We start from the raw sequence: 12,173 nt of genomic DNA, 5'->3' as shown, positions 1-12,173 counted from the left end.
TTGGGTCTTCGTTGTTGCATGCAGGCTTTCTCTAGTTGCGGTGAGTGGGGACTACTCTTTGTTGTGGTGCATGGGCTTCTCATTGCGGTGGCTTCTCTTGTTGCGGAGCAAGGGGTCAGGTGCCTGGGCTTCAGTAGTTGTGGTGTATGGGCTCAGTAGTTGTGGTTTGTGGCCTCTAAAGCTCAGGCTCAGTAGCTGTAGCACACGGGTTTAGTTGCTTCATGGCATGTGGGATCTTCCCGGACCAGGGATCGAACCTGTGTCCCCTGCATTGGCAGGCGGATTCTTAGCCACTGCACCACCAGGAAGTCCCATATAGTAGTTTTATACTCATATTTAATTTGCATAGTACTCATGAAGCAACTGAGGGAAAGTAAGAGTGAAGAGCAGAGACTCTGTAGTCAAACCTTCTGGGTTGGAATCTCAGTCATTCTTTCAGTGATTTTGGATTCTGAGTCTCCTTTCTGCCATGTTTCAAGAGTGAATAATGATAGTAGGTTTTATGAGGCTGAAAATTGCTTGACTATGCCTGGCTTTTCCTACACATTGGGAAAACCTGTACCTCATCCCCAAAACAGACATTCTCCTTCTATATTCCCTAATATATTAAATATGGCCTTCTTTATCCAGTTACTCAAGCTACATTGAACGTTTTCAGCCAACGTTTTTTGTATTGTTTTGTTTTGTTTTGTTTTTTTAAATATGGAACGCATCACGAATTTGCATGTCATCCTTGTGCAGGGGCCATGCTAATCTTCTCTGTATCGTTCCAATTTTAGTATATGTGCTGCCGAAGCGAGCATCAGCCACATTTCTCTCTCAGTCCTCCGTTAAGCAGTCAGTCATCAAGTCTGGCCGATCCTACTTTCTATATTTCTCTTAAATAGAATCTCTACTTTATTTTCTCATGGCCATTGACTTAATATAGATCCTTGCCACTTTTAATTGGACAATTTATTTAAATTAACCAATCAATAAACATTTATTTAACATCAACTAAAAAACTTAATCTCTAGGATTATATGGGAAAGGAAGAAATTGAAGCTACCATTTCTACTCTCTTGGAGCTTAACATAAAGTTGGAGAAACTTGATACAAATGTTTGAAGTTGCAAATAATACCATTTAAAAAATAATCTTCACTGTATTGCTGCATTAGATTTCACAAGACATGTATGATTAATTGACAAATAGACAACACAGACCATAATTAACACAGGAGTCTTGAAAATCAGAGATAACCATTGATTAAAGGATTTTAGGAGCGCTTACAAGTTAGTAGAGATCCGATTTAGTTATATTTTGATCAGCCAAGAAAGGTGAGCATGTTATTACTAATTGTAGAACTAAATGAATTAAAGTAGCATTGCTTGATATATTTAAAATTTAGATCTTTTTGAGATCCTCTTCCTTCAACCCTAGGCAGTGAGGGCTTCATTTCTTTGGCTTTGGTATTTTTTGTGTCCTCTGAAGCAGTTTCCAGGAAATACCCACAGTTTTGGCAGCTGGCATGATGAATAGCCTTCAAAGTCTAGCTTAATCCATTGTACAGGATAATGGACTGTACCAGAAGTTATTTGAAATCGTCTGTTTGTCTTCTGTGTAAACATATGTTTCAAATAACTGAGTTTAATAAGATTTGAAATATATGTTTTGTGCACCTGATAAGTTAATTAAATAAAATTTGAAACTAAAAAATATATATATACTGATGCTGGAGAACAGAATACTAGACTGTCTTGATTGCTAATTAGTTCTGTGACTGAGTGAAACTGGGGAACCAGCTCTGAAGTGTTATCTCACAGGGGTCTTTCCTATCACTTCCAAGGCACTGTTGGCCATTCCCTCTTACACACTACACTATACCTTGAATATACCTAGTTTTCAGTCTTGACACTAAATAGTATATATTTGTTAATATGCCTACCTTCCCAATTTAAAAAGCAGGCGTGTAAAGTCAGCAGCACGTTTGTATTGTTTTCTTTCAGTTTTATTGAGATATAATTGGCATACAGTGCTGTATAAGTTTAAGGTATACAGCATAATGATTCGACTTACATACATCATGAAATGATTCTCACGGTAAGTTTAGTGAACATCCATGATCTCATATAGATACAAAATAATAGAAAAATTTGTTTCCTTGCGATGAGAAAAACTCTTAGGATTTACTCTCAACAACTTTCATGTATTACATTCAGCAGTGTTAATTATATTTATCATGCTGTACATTACATCCCTAGTTATATATAAGATAAATAACTTATATTTATCTTATAACTAGAAGTTTGTACCTTTTGACTACCTGTTGGTTTTGGTTTTAATTTAGCACCAGGTAGCATGCATTAGTAATCACTCAGTAAGAGACTTTGATCACATTACTTTACATTGTTCATCACTCATATCTGCTTTATCTAGATGACAATATAACAAAAAATTGCCTTTCTTTTTTTTTTTTACTGGACTGATTTTTTTTTTTTTTTTTTTTTTACTGAATTGAATTGATGTGTGTGTATTTACTAGATATAGCTCTATTTTGAGTAATAGCTATACTAAGTTGGCTTCAACTGATAGCTGTTTTCCATGTCCTATAGGCATTTTGATTGATTTTTACAATACTTGGGTTCTTTAAATTTGCCTGAACACAATTCTTTCTCTACACACATCAAAGAACACACACTGTATTTCATTATCTCAGTTGATCATTTTTTAACTTCTAATCTTCATGGAAGGATTCCAATCACTTCCCTGACTCCTTAAGCCTCTTACTTTTGTTAGTTCAACCCCCCTTTCCTCATTTTGCTTTTGAAACCAAAATACTCCAAATGCTAAATTTGAAGATGGGGAAAGATATATGATTTTTTTTTTCTTTCTATTGCCTCTAGGCTTCACTGATGCTTCTGCCTGAATAAGGTCTTTGGCAGTCTAGAAATTTTATACTCCCAAATCTTGTAGGCAATTTATGATAAACATAGCAAACATTAATGTCCATAATATTTTGAAGTACTTGCTGATTTAAGTGCCAATTTCAGAAAGCTGGTTTCAAACCTCCCCATACCTCAAATAGAGGTAAAGGCATAGAGAAAGTGAAAATAATTCTGCTGCCTTAAAAGGAGAAAATATGGCATTGTGTGGTAAAGATTCTTTTTAACCTTGTTTTGAAATAATTTCAGATTTACAGGAACGTTACAAAAATAACAAAAATAATTCTCATTAACCCTTCACCCAGATTCCCCAAAGATAAACATTTCAGCAAGTGACATTTGTTATATTATTCTCTTTCTCTATATATTTTTTCTGAACCCCTTTGCAAATAAGTTGCTGAAATAATACAATTTACCCTTAAATAATTAAATATGTATTTCCTAAAAGCAGTCATTATTAATAACTTTAGTACAATTATCAAAATAAGGATATTAACATTCCCACAATACTATTATCTAGACATCTACAGATTTAACCAAAAGTTTTCACTTGAACCCAAAATGTTCTTTATACCAAATCAAGCAAAGAGAAGTTTGCTTTGTTTTGTTTTTTCTGGCCCAGTATTACATGGTGCATTGAGTTGTCTCTTTCATTTCCTTTAAGATAAGGTGTTTTGCAGTCTGTCTTTGTTTTTCCTCAACCTGACATTTTTGAGGAGTCCAGGCCAATTATTTTGTAGACTGTTCCTCAAAATGGGTTTGTCTAATATTATCTCATGATTACAATCAAGTATGCATTTTTGCAGAAACATAACAGAAGTGATATTGTGCTCTCAGTGCATACCATCAGGAGGTAAATAATGTCTGTTGGTTCTGTTACTGGTGATATTAACTTGGGTTACTTGGTTAAGGTGGTGTCTACCAGATGTGTCTAATGTAAAGTTAAGGGTTTTTCCTTTGTATTTATTAACTAACTATGTTGTGGAGATAATGGATTCCTGTTTCTCTTCAAACTTCCACCCACTAGTTTTAGCATCCATTGATGATCCTTGTCTGTGACTGTCAACAACTTACTGTGGTGATTGCCAAACAGTAATTTTCTAATTCTGTCATTTATTTTACATTTAACAGTTATAAGCCTACCAAAAGAAAGAGCTTTCTCTCTTCCCATATTTATGTATTGATATATTTATATCTGCATAGACTCATGGGTTCTCATTTTAGTCTAAAGGTTATAATTACTTTTTGTCATTATTTGTCTTAATTATCAATGTGTAATGGAAGACCCTATCAAAGAGGTTATTTGTCCTATTAGTATGTCCAACCATTTTTTAACATTTCTTTACTGTCACAAAAATACATTCCAGTCTTGCACTTTCCTTGCCTAAGCCAGAAGAAACCATTTATGAAAGAAACCTTAGTTCCTTTTAGTGAAAAAATATATTTAGAACTATGATCTGAATGCTAGGTATCCCTATTTCTTTTATTGGGGCAGTGCTTCTATTACCTCTCAGTCTACAGAGCTAGTAAATACATGCACACACAAATACAAATATATACATATATACATCTATATTTATTCATTTATCTATCATTCTGTTTAAAAAAATCTTACATAAAATTAACAAATTTCTTGAAATATACAACAAACTGAAGCTATGAGAAGAAGAAATTGGAAAGCTGGATAGTTCCAAATCTATTAAAGAATATGCATTTATTGTAAAAAAATTTCTATAAAGAAAACTCTAGATACAAATAGCATTCTTGGTGAAAGCTTCTTAAAATGTAATGAAAATAACTCAACTTAAACTCTTTCAAATATAAAAGAATGGGGCATTTTCCAATTTGCTTTTTGAGGCCAGAATAACCTTTATTCTATACTATAAAAGACCTTACAAAAAAAGATCAAGAATGCCGGTAAACTTAAATAGTAATAAATTAAAAAAAAAAGAAAAGTTAAAATTTTTTACATAAGTATATTATCAAATCAAGTTTTATATATATTATATGTATGTAATATATTTTTTTATATATATTGTATATATATAAAAAACTCAGAAAGAGTTCTCAAGAAGCACAAAATTACATGTAAAATCTATGGTCATGGCCATTTTTTATAGAAATTCGAATTGGATTTTAGCCAACATGCTTGTTTTATTTATACAGCTCTGTTCCTTCAGTATTGTTTGTCTTTCTGATTTAATGCCTTAAATAATTAAAATATATATTATTTTCAAAATGTTCTATTTTTTCAGTATTTAGTGTGTCAATTAACTTTTTTGTTAAATTTGTTGATTCTCCCTCAAAGTAATGCTTTTGTTGGATGTCTACTGTTGTATTTACTCTCTGTTGAAGTCCAGTGTGCTCTGGACTCTGAAGATGTTGCTAGGTAACAGTTTTGAATTGGTTGGTACTTCTCTGGTTTCAGAATCTTTTTTTGTTTCTGGAACATGGGAATTTCTCCTTTTGTCTATTGAGATCTGTTTTCTTCTATCTATCTATCTATCTATCTATCTATCTATCTATCTATCTATCTATCTATCTATCCATCCATCTATCCATCCATCCATCTATACATCCATCCATCTATCAGTAGATAGCCTCAGTATTTCTAAATAATTGTATTGGAAAGGGACTCATCTTTACCAGCCCAGCATGCAATTTTGCATTTCCAATTTTGAAATTATAGTTAGAATTTTAGAACCCATAAATTCTAGATACTATTCTAAGCACATTGTTCCTACCGATTTAATGCTGACAAAAGTCCTACTTATGAGATACTTACCAATATTATCTCATATTTTAAAACATTTCCTCCTTTGCTCAATAAGAAATCTGAAGCAAAGAGGGGTTTGATAACTTGTCCCATATGACATTGCCTATTAGAAGCAGAGACAGAATTTTGGACTTACATATTCAGATTATAGAGCTTATACCATTAATATACCATACCTGTTTTCTAATTTTTTTAAACTTTCTTCCCTTCAATTAGATTAACTGATTCTTATGGATAGAATTTTGATTGGAATTTTAAAATACATGTTACATTTAAAATAACTGAAATTTGAAATTTTCACTTTGTCTTCTCAGATTTCTAGGAAGTAGTTGGTGATAGATTTTGAATATTTTTCTTGTTTATGTAAAGTAGTATGATTATCACCATCTTGGTGCTACAAAGTTCAGATTTTGTTGGCAAATAATTCTATTTGTTATTTGCCCCAATTTGCAAATGAACAAAAATTTATTTCATCTTTCTTACAATTACACCTATTTCCTCCTTCACTGGACAGCTCTGACCACTATCTCTCACACAAGTAAGACTCTCTTATATCTGTTGATATTTTTTAAAACGTCTGAAGAGGAAAGCCTATACTTAGCACTTTCTCATATATGTCTACCTTAAATACTTTTTTAAGTGTGAATTCTGAAAGTAAGTTCAAACAATATATTGAGTTTGTTATACAGTCATACATCCCTAAGTTGCTGAGAATGAATTTTTCAACAGGAACAGGTTAATAAAACATTTCAGAACATGTCCACAGAGGAAAGACATGCTTAAAAACAGCAACAAACACAAACAAACTTATCCAGCATTTAAAAAGTTTATTAATCAACTATTTATTTTCCATCCATTCATTCATTTACTAATTCATTTATATATAAACTACTACCTACTACTACATGCCAGGGAATATTTTAAGCAGTAGGGGTACAACGATGATCAAGAACCATAGAACATAGAATCTGGGCACACATGTTGCAAACATTTCTAGGAAGAAAACCAAATAAATGAACAGTATATTTATAAATGATCACTACTGGAAGAAAATTCTCCATGGATTTCTTGGCTTTGTGTACAGGTCAAGTCTGAGCAGAAGATAACTTGGAAGAGCAATCAGCCTTGGAAGCTAGAGGGAATGTTTCCCTCTGGAGAGATTTAGAGATATACTTGCATGGAGGCGTCCATGGTAGTAAAAATAAAGCTCTCTCTGTTTTCTTCCCCGAGACATTTGCTTATATTCCTGAATAGTAAATCTAGAGTGCTTTTCCTCTCCCTCCAGAATATATGTATATATGCCTGTGTGTGTTTGTGTGTGTATATCTGTATCTGTAACATTCTGGCTAGCTAACTAGTTAGCAAGTAGGTTAAGAACTCAGTTCCTTTACGGTTGCTGATTTAATGATCATATGTACTAGATAGAAATGATATAGGGTAAGATAAAGGAACTATGGCTATTTGGGTGAGGATGGACATATTTAAAGGAGGTAAGAATACAGAAATACTGAGTGGGTTCAATTCCTTGGAAGTTTTTTTTTTTTTTTTTCCTGTGAAAAGGTGCAAAGAGAGAAATTGAGTGATATATAAGTTCAAGTGAATTCCTTCACATATTACTTTTTTTCAAGTTAGGGTTGTTAAAGAGGAGAAGGGGCAGTCATTGGGTGGTAATCTTTGACCGTTAAAAATCTTTTGGCTGTTAAAGGAGATGTAATTCTATACGATGGAAAAAACACTGAGCAATATGTCCAGAGTCCTAAAACTTAGTTCTGGATCTTCTACTCATTAGCAGTGTTACCTTGGACTAATTATGACCTATCTAATACTCAATTTCTTCATCTGTGACATCAGAAAATATTTTGTACCTCCATAGATACTTGTTGTAAGATTAAAATGTGTTTAATGATGAGAACACATTCTCAAAACCAGTAGAACCTATATAAATATAAAGATTTATTTTACCAGTTTATCCAAAAACAAAAGAAAAAAATAAAACTACTTGATATAATTAATAATGCATCAAATAAAACCATAATATGCAATAGAATGTGCTTATTGAAGTTTTTAAAATAGAATTCATTATTTTATTTTAGTATAGAAAAATGCAAAAATTATATAAGAATAAGGGGCAATGCTATCTATCAGCTCTTAGCCCATCTTCATTGTATCTCCATGTTGGTATATCTCCATGTTTGTCCAAGAAATTGGACAAAATACTGATTTAGCAACTATAATCTCTCTTAGGTATGAAACATCAGAGATTCATAGTAGTTAAAATAGTTGAGAAAAGTGTAATGAATTGTGTTATTATATTTTTATACTAGAATAGAAAGGGTACTATTATTTTGATATTCAAGCAAACAACTTTTCTAGGCTAAAAGTGTGCTTTATGAAAACCTGATGTTATATTTTGCCTAAGTTTTTAAATGGCCTGCCATCCCTTTAAAGTGAATAAATTGCAAAACATTTTAGAGAAAATGATACGAAGTAGTTTTGATAAAGCTGACTCTAACAAAAATAAATGACGACAGCAATCCATAGATTTGGAAATGTCTAAATATTTAACTATGTCTTTCAATATTGTTTAGTATTTTCTAGATGTAGGCATCATCTAGAAAATTGTAGGAACCAAGAGCTTCTCAAATTTCGTTGTGGGGTTATTGGTTCTTGAGCATATTAAATTCAATCACATATGTTAATGAGAAGTTCCCAAACAAAAAGTAAAGAGAAAATATTTTTTTTTCCAATTTCAGATTATTGTCCTTTCCCCTTTAATTCTGGACATAGAGCACTGGTTTGGGATGAGTGGGAAAGGAGATTTTTCATATTTCCAAACTCTTTGGACATATTTTGTTTCGTATCCATACAGAAAAAGGGTACAAATGTTCTTCCTCCATGAATTTATTCAAATGTCACCACTGTTTTCTTACTAATTTATAAAATCTTATTATTTTACGGTTTTTAAAGATGTGAGGTTAAGCCATACATTTTGCATATCTGTAAGGACAATATGTCAACTCGTCTTTGGCATTGCTTTTCTCTCTCTTGCTATCAGTCTGCCACCCCACTTTACTCTTTCTAAGATTTCTAAGATTCCTCCATAGTAGTGATAATAGCTGCAAAGTTTTCCCTTCAGAGACTCTATATTCAACACCCTTCCCCACTGCTCACTGAACAAGAAAAAGGGAAAAGTAAAGGACCTATTACAAGAAGAGATTTTAGGCCTCTAATGTAAGTCATGCAGTTGTGTATTTTTTTAAAAAAATACTTTGAAATCATTGATTGAATTGTTATAGTTCTAATCATGTATATGACAGAATATTTTGTTTCATTCTTCTACACAAAAATTAGGTAGCCCAAGTTAAACCTCAGGTTTTTACACTGTCAGAATTTTCAGAATCTATTACATCTATATTCACTGGTTTGAGGATAATACATTGGTCTCTATGGCCTGCTAGTCATCAAATTGTTCTTTTCTTATTTCTGTAACACTTCTTCTGAGATACTATATATTATATATTTGATTAAATACAGTTTTGGAGAAATAGAATATCTATTTGATGGAACTAAGAGACTGCTGTTAAGTGTTTCCTCTCAAATAGCTACTCTAACTTCTTTACTTAGTACTCAAAATTTTATACATGGAATACAACAGAATTTATTAAGGGTCAAGTTTGTGATTATAAAAACAAAAACAAAAACGACTTTTCCCAATTGAAGGATATTAAGTGTCCAACATAAACATGGAAGGTTTACATCTTTTATCTGCCATTAATTTTAGTTCTGGTATAAATGGAAGTATGTTTTTCTTTAAATTCATGAATGTACTTGTCAAGGAAGGAGTTAAAGTGTCTGACCTGAGATCCATTTATTCACTTTACCAGCATACAACCCCAGGGGAAAAGAAAAAAAAACACGGCAGGTGACCTGGCCTAATCTCCTTGTCAACTGGACCTCTGGGTAAATAGACTAATGATATTTACTAAGAGGAAGAGGCCTTATCTATAGAACCCCTTAGCAGAATGTCCCCGGCTGAAGGATTACTTATAGTAAATAAAATTGCAATCACCAGATTTATGAGGAATCGTTCCTGGAGAATATCATCTAAGCCATACAACTCTGTGGGAATAAAATAGAGATGTTATTTAACTTAAATGCCTCCTGCTATGTTAGGTAAAGCCACAGAAACTCCTTTGGAAACCTCATCTATTATTCTGGGTGAAAGAGTGTGTCTAATACTGGAAAAAAGGATCTAGTTGGGTTGCCAGATTTAGCAAATACAAATAGAGATGCCCAGTTAAATTTGAATTGGAGAAAAACAGTGAAATCTGTGTGTTTGAAAGTATGTCCCATGCAGTATTTGGGAGTTATTTATACTAAAAAATGTGTTTGTGCCTCTGCAACTTAAAACATGGGATGCACAGTTTAATTTAACTCATAACCCCATTCTGGAGAAACAGTTGGGATGTCTCAGGCATTTAATGTTTATCTTCTTCTTTGTCTCTGTTCCTGAATTACCTACACATTTTTGAAATCATTAGTAAGTTTGATTCTGGGTGACATCTCTGATTCATGTCTTATTTGACAATTTGATCCTGTGTATAAGCACAGCAGAATATGTATACAGATACATATAAATCAGTTTTACTCAGTGCATCACTATTATTTTAAATTTGCTGACGTAATTGTTCGTGAACCACTAACACATTACTGTGCTTACCTATCAACCAGGAGCCATACTTGTGCTTATGTTCCTGCTACACAGATTTACAAAACTTGCATCCATATCGACTCACACATTATTTTCACTTATGGAAAAAAAATATGTCCACATAGAAAAAAATTATCTAACACTTAGAGAAAAATATGAATGCCTATTTCTTCACTGTCACACTGGAATATTATTATTATTTTTTAACACCTTTATTGGAGTATAATTGCTTAACAATGATGTGTTAGTTTCTGCCTTATAATAAAGTGAATCAGCTATGCATATACATATATCCCCATATCTCCTCCCTCTTGCGTCTCCCTCCCACCCTCCCTATCCCACCCCTCTAAGTAGTCACAAAGCACCCAGCTGATCTCCCTGTGCTATGTGGCTGCTTCCCACTAGCTATCTATTTTACATGTGGTAGTGTATATAAGTCCATGCCACTCTCTCACTTCGTCCCAGCTTATCATTCCCCCCTCCCCGTGGCCTCAAGTCCATTGTCTACGTCTGCATCTTTATTCCTATCCTGCCCCGAGGTTCTTCATAACCATTTTTTTTTTCTTAGATTCCATATATATGTGTTAGCATATGGTATTTGTTTTTCTCTTTCTGACTTACTTCACTCTGTATGACAGTCTCTAGATCCATCCACGTCTCTACAAATGACTCAATTTCATTCCTTTTTATGGCTGAGTAATATTCCATTGTATATATATATACCACATCTTCTTTATCCTTTCATCTGTCGATGGGCATTCAGGTTGCTTTCATGACCTGGCTATTGTAAGTAGTACTGCAATGAACATTGGGGTACATGTGTCTTTTTGAATTATGGTTTTCTCTGGGTATATGCCCAGTAGTGGGATTGCTGGGTCATATGGTAATTCTACTTTAAGTTTTTTAAGGAACCTCCATAATGTTCTCCATAGTGGCTGTACCAATTTACATTCCCACCAAGAGTGCAAGATGGTTCCCTTTTCTCCACACCCTCTCCAGCATTTGTTGTTTGTAAATTTTTTGATGATGGCCATTCTGACTGGTGTGAGATGATATCTCATTGTATTTTTGATTTGCATTTCTCTAATAATTAGTGATGTTGAGCAGCTTTTTGTGTGCTTCTTGGCCATCTGTATGTCTTCTTTGGAGAAATGTCTATTTAGGTCTTCTGCCCATTCTTGGATTGGGTTGTTTGTTTTTTTAATATTGAGCTGCATGAGCTGTTTATATATTTTGGAGATTAATCCTTTGCCCGTTGATTCGTTTGCAAATATTTTCTTCCATTCTGAGGGTTGTCTTTTCGTCTTGTTTGGAGTTTCCTTTGTTTTGCAAAAGCTTTTAAGTTTCCTTAGGTCCCATTTGTTTAGTTTTGTTTTTATTTCCATTACCCTAGGAAGTGGATCAAAAAAGATCTTGTTGTGATTTATGTCAAAGAGTGTTCTTCCTATGTTTTCCCCTAAGAGTTTTATAATGTCCAGTCTTACATTTAGGTTTCTAATCCATTTTGAGTTTACTTTTGTGTATGGTGTTAGGGAGTTTTCTAATTTCATTCTTTTACACGTTGCTGTCCAGTTTTCCCAGCACCACTTATTGAAGAGGCTATCTTTTCTCCATTGTATATCCTTGCCTCCTTTGTTATATAGATTAGTTGACCATAGGTGTTTGGGTTTATCTCTGGGCTTTCTATCCTGTTCCATTGATCTATATTTCTGTTTTTGTGCCAGTACATATTGTTTTGATTACTGTAGCTGTGTAGTATAGTC

General features: G+C 33.2%; 1 non-coding gene across 1 annotated transcript; it reads right to left on the bottom strand.

Moving 5' to 3' along the window:
* Nucleotides 1–696: 696 nt before the first annotated feature.
* Nucleotides 697–803, bottom strand: LOC114237839 (U6 spliceosomal RNA). The gene has a single exon (XR_003623312.1). It is a non-coding gene; the product is annotated as a U6 spliceosomal RNA (small nuclear RNA).
* Between the last annotated feature and the right edge of the window lie 11,370 nt (nt 804–12,173).

Source organism: Balaenoptera acutorostrata, chromosome 2, assembly GCF_949987535.1.
Source record: "Balaenoptera acutorostrata chromosome 2, mBalAcu1.1, whole genome shotgun sequence".
NCBI classification, from domain to species: Eukaryota; Metazoa; Chordata; class Mammalia; order Artiodactyla; family Balaenopteridae; genus Balaenoptera; species Balaenoptera acutorostrata.
This window is presented reverse-complemented; position numbering and strand designations above follow the sequence as displayed.